At 35.2% G+C, this 9,091-nt stretch overlaps 1 non-coding gene across 1 annotated transcript; it reads right to left on the bottom strand.

Moving 5' to 3' along the window:
• Positions 1-66: 66 nt before the first annotated feature.
• On the bottom strand, positions 67-197 carry LOC115945095 (small nucleolar RNA SNORA63). The gene has a single exon (XR_004079581.1). It is a non-coding gene; the product is annotated as a small nucleolar RNA SNORA63 (small nucleolar RNA).
• Between the last annotated feature and the right edge of the window lie 8,894 nt (positions 198-9,091).

Below are 9,091 nucleotides of genomic sequence, written 5' to 3' on the forward strand. Positions count from 1 at the left end.
CGAAGGCAGACGCTTAATGACTGAGCCACCCAGGCGCCCCTCAAGTCAGTGTTTTACTTGGTAAACATGTCTGAGACCATGCATCCCTGGCTGCTAAGCACCATGGCGGACAGGGCTAGAAAGGTAACAGCTTTATTTTGAGCAGGGGGCAAAGACAAGGCAGCACTTTACAGCTACATTGTAACTAGATCCTGCATCAATACTTTTACATTTAGATAAGCTCAAAGGCCATTACAATTTTAAATAGATTTATAATCTATACATAGAAACACAGTTTTTTCACATCCTCTTATTAGGGTGATGTTCGAAAAAAGCAATTCTTTATTGTGAATGGAGGAATTTGCAATTTTTATAATTTTTTTTACAAGTTTAACTTGTATTCACACCAATGAGGTTACGTTGTGCCTAATGTAATATGATTACTTGAATAGTTACCAATGTTTTATATGCAAGAGAAGATTATGAAAATCTCTGTAATAATATTTTTAAGAGATTAGAGAAGATGGAAGAACCCTGAATCTATAAGTTTCCAAAAAGATTGTATTGAAAATGTAATTCAATTTAAAATACATGCATTAATCTTTTGGCAGTTTAGCTGTTGATGGATTGTGAAATAGCCAGAGTAAAAAGAATAAAAAATTAATATAATTCAAAAAGAAAATTATTAGTTCCACAAAGATAGGCAGAATTCAAAATCTGAATTTGAGTACAGAAATATCTTTTGTGGAGGTAATGTTGAAGGATGCCAGGTGTAGAAAAACTTTGGTCCTATAAACGTTAAAAGGCATCACTGAGATTGTTCCAGTTGAATGAGCTCTGATTTGACATTCAAGAGGCAATCTACCAAGTAATGACTATGTGAATTTTGCTGGGACAATAACTTCACATGCTTGTGCTCTTTTTTCTTTCTTCAACATAAAAAAAAATTGATCACTCTTACTGGCAAGTAGAACAAAAGCTTGAGATCTTCCAAGTTATTAATTTTTTAGTATAATTTTAAAAAATCTTGATTTTATGGCAAACCAGATTCAAAAAGAGAAAAAAAAAACTATAAGAAAAAAAATTATATTCTATAAGAGTAATTTAAAATAATTCGTTTAGTATGCTCTATAAATGATCTAAAATGTAGTTACATATTAGCATTGAAATAAGAAAGTCTCCTTTTTTATCAGGTTTGAAATTGATTTGTAAACAATTTGGAAACGAAAGAGAAATTGCAGCCAGCATGATTAAATTTTTCAAAAGTCACAAAAGTCATTTGAATGTATTAAAAGTTTGAGTATTATATTAGGAATATAGGAAATATTTCTTCCTTTCAGGAAAAGCATAATTTAGCTGGAAAGACGTATATGAGTCCAAATTAAATATTACTCAGTTGGAGGCCATCTAGACATATGAATTCAGAAAAAGAAAGTAGATATTCTGTGATATCATTTGGCTTAGAAAAGGGGTATAATTGCTGCAAAATATAGTATTTTATATTTAAATAAATGTTTTTGATTATCACTCTATCTTTACTATTTTTAGAACTATCTTGACTCTTCTGGTTAATTTGTAATAAGGAAGAGAATACATTTTTTCATAAATTAAGGACTCATGGTATTACTGCATACCTAATTCTTTTTGTTTTCAGAGCATTACAAATAGTACTAACTTAGTCAACAGCTATTCTTATCAGTGCCAAATGTTTTTCATGTTCAGTGCTTTGGAATTTGGGTCATTCAAGTATTTTACACATGCAGCACCAACAGTTTGACCAGTAGAGGGAGCCATTCTCTACAGTCTAAAATTGAACCAGTAGTGGATGCTCATGAAAGTAACCGTCACAGAATCCTAAAGTCAATTTATCAGTCCCTTTTTAAATTAATGTAAATAAATAAATAAATAACCACCTCAATCAGTTTAACATTTTTTATGTTTTAAAACAAATTAAAAATCAAGTCTTTTTGTAATTCCTTTTGATGCAATGAAGAAATGCATTCTATTTTTAATCTTGCTTCAAATTTATGAAATGTCAATAATACTAAGAAACATGTATACACAGCTATTATGCCAGTATTTGCTCCTTTTCATATTATGGTTGTATTTCTTTAGCTTCATTGTTTAGAAAAAAAAAAGTTCAGACTACATAACATTAGGGGGCAGATTTATCTACATAGCCCCCATACACATTATGTGGTCAAATGAAAAGCTATGTTCTATCTCCTAAAGACCTATGGATTTTCTTACTGGTAACTTCGAGAGTATGTTGGAAATTCTCTTTTGATAGAGTGTAACGTGTTTAATAAAATGTTTCTTTAAAAAATGGAAATAAAAATAGGAAATGTGTTTGCCTAGATGTTGACACATTAATAACATTAATGTGATAATTAAAGTTCACATATAGCAGCACTCAGTCGGTTAAGCGTCTGCCTTTGTTTGGCTCAGGTTATGATCCCGGGATTTGGGGATTGAGCCCCTGTCAGGCTCCCTGCTCAGCGGAGAGTCTGTTCCACCCTCTCCCTCTGCCCCTACCCTGCTCATGAACACAAGCGCTCTCTCTAACACAAATAAATAAAATCTTTAAAAAATAAGTTCATATATTTATTTAAAAGCCAATCAAAAATAATTACACATGAAGACACCTGAGTCACATAATTTTGCATAGCACAACTTGACACAAATTTAAAATAACTTTATAACTAAAAGTCGCCACACTCATGCTCCAAAAGTTCAATTTACTTCTCCGAATGCTGTATGAATTAACACCTGGTTTAATCAGAGAACAATATCTTGCGACTCTTTACGTTGAAAAGGTATTTCATCAGCGATTGCAAATGATTCCTCACTTTTTCACAGTTCTTACTATCCTTACTATTTAACCCAGTTCTGACTTTCCCGTAGTTGTGATAGCTACACAAACAGGGCCCTTGTTTGGATCAAGCTTCACTGTCTAGATTAACAGTTCAGCAAATACGCAGTAATACTTACTTATGCCAGACACTGTGCTAGTAGAGATAATCACTTTATACAGCACCTGCCAAAACAAGCCTCCACAACTTCGTCTTTACTGTGGTTTATGCAGCAAGAAACCAGCAGTTAGTGTTTCCTGGGGAGGGAAGAGGCTATATGCTGCCATTTAAAGTGTATTCCACTCTCCATTAGCACTAGCCTCTCTTGGGAGCTTGTTAGAGCTCCCACCTCTCAGGCCCTGTCCCAGAGCTACGGAGCCAGAATCTGCATTTTAATAGGATCCGCAGTTTCTTCAGATACACGTTAACTTTTGAGAAGCACAGGTGCAGACCACCTCTTTGCAGAGATTTCTCCGGGACACAGGGGACCCCTAGACTTCTAGTGTCTCTAGTTTTAATAAATATTTGTGATTTGAAACTGGATAGTTTTGAAAAGTTGAAAGAAAGTTTTCTAGTTCTTAGATGTCCTGACAGCACCTAGAAACTCTACTGTAAATCATGACCTGAGGGTGTGACAGAGGGTCCGTGGAGGCTTACAGGATGAGTTTGATTATAAAATCACTGCATAGTTATTTGCTAGTTATCTTTTTTGACAGGAAAAAAAACACTTATTAGAAATACATTTAAGAATACCATCGACATATTTTTTGTGCTTTTTCTTATATGTCCGTAAAGCATTCCGATTTAAATAATAACAGTAACATAAGTAGGTTTTATAATTGTGATATAATATGAAGTGAAAACATATTGGCAAGGTGAAGAAACTTCATGTCATCGTTGAAAAAACCCAACACATGAGTGTTGACATAACAAAGCAATGAGTTAAATGTCACTAGCTGCTCCTTATGAATGGAGGAGGAGATTCAGCCTGTAGAACACTGTGAATACCGTGATTACTTGTTATCCCCAAACCTGCCCGCATATCTTAGCTGACAGAGTAATCATCCTCGTGTTCAGCAATTTTTGGTGCTGTTTATACTTGGCCAAATTATATCTTCAATGTCACCTTTATTATGAATAAAATGAATAGACAGAAGAGTAAAATCATGATGTAGAACTAGCAAAGAAAATGGAAGCTTATGCCTCTGGATAGAGCTGACTTTGTGTCACTTGGAATGTGAGTGATAATCTTAACCGGTGCAGTTCCCTCCTTAAAGAAACATGTCTTATTGTGGCAGAGAAGTAGGAGAAAGGTAGAGGTTCCATTGCCTAACGTGTCCTGAGGTTAAATAGTCCTCTGTGTCCTGTGTGTGTGTGTGTGTGTGTGTGTGTGTGTACACACACAACTAATGTTCCCTCTCTCCTTGTCTTTTGTCCAGGATCACAATTCACAATCTCCAGGGAAACGTGTCATTGAAGAGATGGAAGAATCAGTCCCATCTATCTATCTATCTATCTGTCTATCTATCTATCTGAGAGACAGAGTAGGAGCAGTGTGAGGGGCAGAAGGAGAAGCAGACTCCCCGATGAGCAGGGAGCCCAATGCGGGGCTAGATCCCAGGACTCCAGAATCATGACCTGAGCCGAAGGCAAACACCCAACTGACTGAACCAGCCAAGTGCCCCCAGTCACTTTTTTTTTTTTTTTTAATATTTTATTTATTTATTTGAGACAGAGAGAATGAGAGGGAGGAGGGTCAGAGGGAGAAGCAGACTCCCTGCCGAGCAGGGATCCCGATGCGGGACTCGATCCCGGGACTCCAGGATCATGACCCAAGCCGAAGGCAGTCGCCCAACCAACTGAGCCACCCAGGTGCCCCGCCCCCAGTCACTTTTAATTATAGATGTGGTAACTGAGGTTGAGTGAGGCTAGGAAACTTGCCTATAGTTAGTTTGCAGCAGGACTGATAGTTAAAGGTTCATCAAGGCCCAGCTTTTTCCCACACTTTCCTCAAAGGCTGCATTAAAAAATATATGGATTTTATTTTGCCTTCGAGGCATCCCTTTTCACATACCTTTGCAATTGGGAAGATAGGGAAAATGTGCCATCCATTAAGCACCCTGGGCATTTAGACTAATTTGGTTGAATAAACAGTTTTTAAGTGTCTACCATCTAGAATTTTGTTGTTTTAAATCATTCAGATGCATCAATGAGGAATCAAGCACAGCTCACTTTTACACTCTTCTAGCATAAAGGATGAGTGGTTAGCCGTACAGGGAAAGGAAAGAGAGAAATTAATAAAGAAACAAAGACAGAAGCTGTGTAAAAGGATTACGGATGTCATAGACATTTTTATGCAATGGTGTACCTAATTACAAAAAACAACAGTGCTCATGTACATAGTGATAGTATAGAATTCTACTTTAGATGCCACTATTACCTCTCTACAAGTCCAACTTCTCCTTTCTCCCTTGAAATGCTGCTTCAGCTTCCCAACTGGCCACCTTCCTGCAAGTTTCTTGCTAGTCAGATCCTTTTGAGAAATTGCCACATAAAGATCTTTCTAAAAACACAATTTCTCACGTAACTTCCTGTTTTAAAGTAGCTCTTCCCTGTTGCTTGTCTACGGGATAAAATTCCACTTTGGCTTAGGCTATAACATGATCCACAACCTTGCTTAAACTTCTCTTTAAAGCTTCATGTTTCCTTTCTATTTCCCCAAGCCTCTCCACCTGCTTGCTACAAGGTACAACCTGGGATCCCACTACCCCAAGTTTTTCAATATTTCTCAAACAAGCAAGGTATCATTAAACAACGCGATATTTTGTTTTTGTTTTTGTGTTTTTGTTTTTCTCTGCCTGGAATGCGTTTTCTTTCCCTTCTCACATAGCAGACTTCCAGTTTTCAAGCTTGTAAGAAAGGATCCTTGGTAACACTGCTCCTTCCTCTTCAAGTCATGACTTCACTGGACGTTGTATACTCCACATCTGTTCATATAATTGCAACAGCTACTGTATGATGGTAGTATAATAATTTACCAGTTATCTCCTCTATTTCTTCTACTGGATCAGAAATTCCTTGTCTTATCTACTTTTCTATTTCCAGTTTCCATTACCAAAACACAGTACCAGGCATATGGTTGTTTCTCAATAACTAATTGCTCAGGGGAAAATGAATGAATGACCCTAATCAGATTGGGAAAGCACACTCATAAAATTAAACTGTTCACTCTTTCCAATTCATTAGCACAATATTTTGTAACTCAAATTATTCTTCAAATTTTATTTAAAGGCACTACAATTAATGTTTATTGGCTATTTCTCATGTATGATGTTTATTTCTTCTTTCATCTGAGGAACAGTGCTATTAAAATGCTTTCTTTTGTTTTTTGTAAAAATTTTATTTTTTATTCATTTGAGAGATAGAGTGAGAGAGCACAAGTAGGGGGAGCAACAGAGGGAGAGGGAGAAGTAGGCTCCCCACTGAGCAGGGAGCCTCACATAAGGCTCAACCCCAGGACCCGGAGATCATGACCTGAGCCTAAGGCAGACACTTAACTGGCTAAGCCATCCAGATGCCCCAAAATGCTTTTTTTCCTTTTAGATTCCTACTAGAGTGTCAGTGGGAACTTTTTCTGCTATTGTAAAATAAATAATTGCCACATCAGTTCTCAGATTTCTATATGCCTCCCTATAATATTTTGCAAAATTACGATTAATAAAACCCCATTGATGCCATAAAATATCCTGTTATATCTCCACAGAATTGTTATACTCTAAGCATATGTTTTGAATTATCATCTCGTATCACATTGAAATTTCAAATTGATTGAGATTATAGTTTTAACCTGTTAACTTTGAATGCTGTTATAATTATATAATTACATAATTATATAAAGCTTGATGTGCTTTGCAAAGACTTATTGATCTAGTCATGTAATAATGGGAAATATTAAACTTGTGGCTTATTTACCGTTAATGTGGATTTTAGAAAATCAGAGAACCTACACTTTTTCATCAGTAGACACCTTGATTCACCTATGTGACATAAATCCTGGTTAAATTTTCATAGAAACTCTTTGAACAAAATTACTGTAGTAACTAGAGAAAATTATGGCTACAAGTAATCACGATAGTGCCTGTCTGAACACCACACCCTTGAGAAGTGTTTGGATAGATGTGATCTCACTGTTGAGTAGTGGAGTGGAAATGTTAAAAGGAGACATCCTTTTCTTGTTCTCAATATTGAGTTGGAGGGAATATTCAATATTTCCCCATTAGATGTGATGTGAGCTACAGGTTATTATACGACTGCCTACTTTTTGATCTGGAAATTCTCTTGGTTTTCTAATAGCTTTCATCGTGAATCAGTGTTGAATTTTGTTAAATGATGCTTTCTGTATCTATTGATGTCATTATATGATTTTTTAAAAAATAGGTAGTGGATTACATTCACTGATTTTTGTGTGTTAAACCATTTTGCAATCCTGGAATAAGACCTATCTGGACGTGATGTATTATCTTTTTTACGTATTGTTGAATAGAATTTACTAATATTTTGTTATATTCATGGGGAATATCAATCTGCATTTGTCTTTGCTTGTAATAGGCTTGACTTTTGTCTCAAGGTTATGTGGGTTTCAAAAGAGCAAGGTGGGAAATGTTCTCTCCTCATTGTTTCCCAAAAGCTTTGCATGATACCATATTATATCTTCCTTAAATGCCTTATGTAATTCATCAGTGAAGCTATCCGTATCTGGAATTTTTTTGTATTTTTTTTCCAATTAAAAAATTTCAACAACAGATATAGGGCTACTTAGGTTTTTCTTTTTTTGATTCAGATTTGGTAAGTTGTGATTTTTAGGGAATATGTACATTTTACCTGTCAATTTTATTGGCACAGTGTTATATTTTAAATATTAATATCATCTGTAATGACATTCCCTCTTATTACAATATTGGTACTGTGTGTATTTTTCTCCCTTTTTTATTTTCATGATCAGTCTTCCAAGGAATTTAACAATTTTTTTAACTGCATCATATAACTAATTTTGACTATTGATTTTACTGTTTATCTATTTTGTATTTCATTGATTCCTGGTATTATTTTTGTTATTTTATTTCTTTTATTAATTTCATTTAATTTTGCTTTTTGTAAAATATCTTTGTAAAGTGGTGGCATTATTTGTCATCTTTCCCTTTTTCTAATAAACATTTAAAAATATATATTTCCCTCCAAACATTGACTAACTGGGATTCCATAAGTTTTGAAATACTGAGTTTTCATTATTACTTGTTTAGAAATATCGAAATAAGTCAATCAGAGAAAGACAATCATCAAATGGTTTCACTCATATGTGGAATATAAGAAACAGTGTAGAGGATTTTAGGGGAGGGATGGAAAACTGAATGGGAAGTCATCAGAGAGAGAGACGAACCATGAGAGACTCTTAACTCTAGGAAACAAACCGAGGGTTGCTGGAGGGGAGGTGGGTAGAGGGATGGGGTAATTGGGTGATGGGCATTAAGGAGGGCACGTGATGTGATGAGTACTGGGTGTTATATGCAACTGATGAATCATTGAACTCTACATCTGAAACTAATGATGTACTATATGTTGGATAATTGAATTAAAAAGAAAGATATAAGGGGACACATACAGTAATAATAAAAAAGGGAAAAATATTTCAATATTCATTTTTATTTTATTTTTTTTCTGCAAATCTATGGTTTTATTCTGCAAATCTATGATTTATTTAGGAGTGGATTATTTAATTTCTGATATTTGAAGATTTACCAGATATCTCTTTGTTACTGATTTCTAATTTAATGGCATCATGGTCAGAGAGGATACTCTATGTGATTTTGATTCTTTTTATTTTATTTTTTTTATTTTTAAAGATTTTATTTATTTATTTGACAGAGAGAGACACAGCGAGAGAGGGAACACAAGAAGGGGGAGTGGGAGAGAGAGAAGCAGGCTTCCCGCTGAGCAGGGAGCCTGATGTGGGGCTCGATCCCAGGACCCTAGGATCATGACCTGAGCTGAAGGCAGACACCTAATGACTGAGCCACCCAGGCGCCCCGTGATTTTGATTCTTGAAACTTATGAGAGTTGATTTATTGCCTATTCTTGGTGTATGGTGTAATTGCAAAGAATCCCTTCCCTCTGTTTGTATATATAATATTTTATAAATATCCATTAATGTGGCCTAAACTTTTTTTTTTTTAATTGTCATTCCAGTGGAAGTGTAAATTGTC

Source organism: Leptonychotes weddellii, chromosome 1 (genome assembly GCF_054177405.1).
Source record: "Leptonychotes weddellii isolate Sample4059 chromosome 1, ASM5417740v2, whole genome shotgun sequence".
In the NCBI taxonomy this organism is placed as follows: domain Eukaryota; kingdom Metazoa; phylum Chordata; class Mammalia; order Carnivora; family Phocidae; genus Leptonychotes; species Leptonychotes weddellii.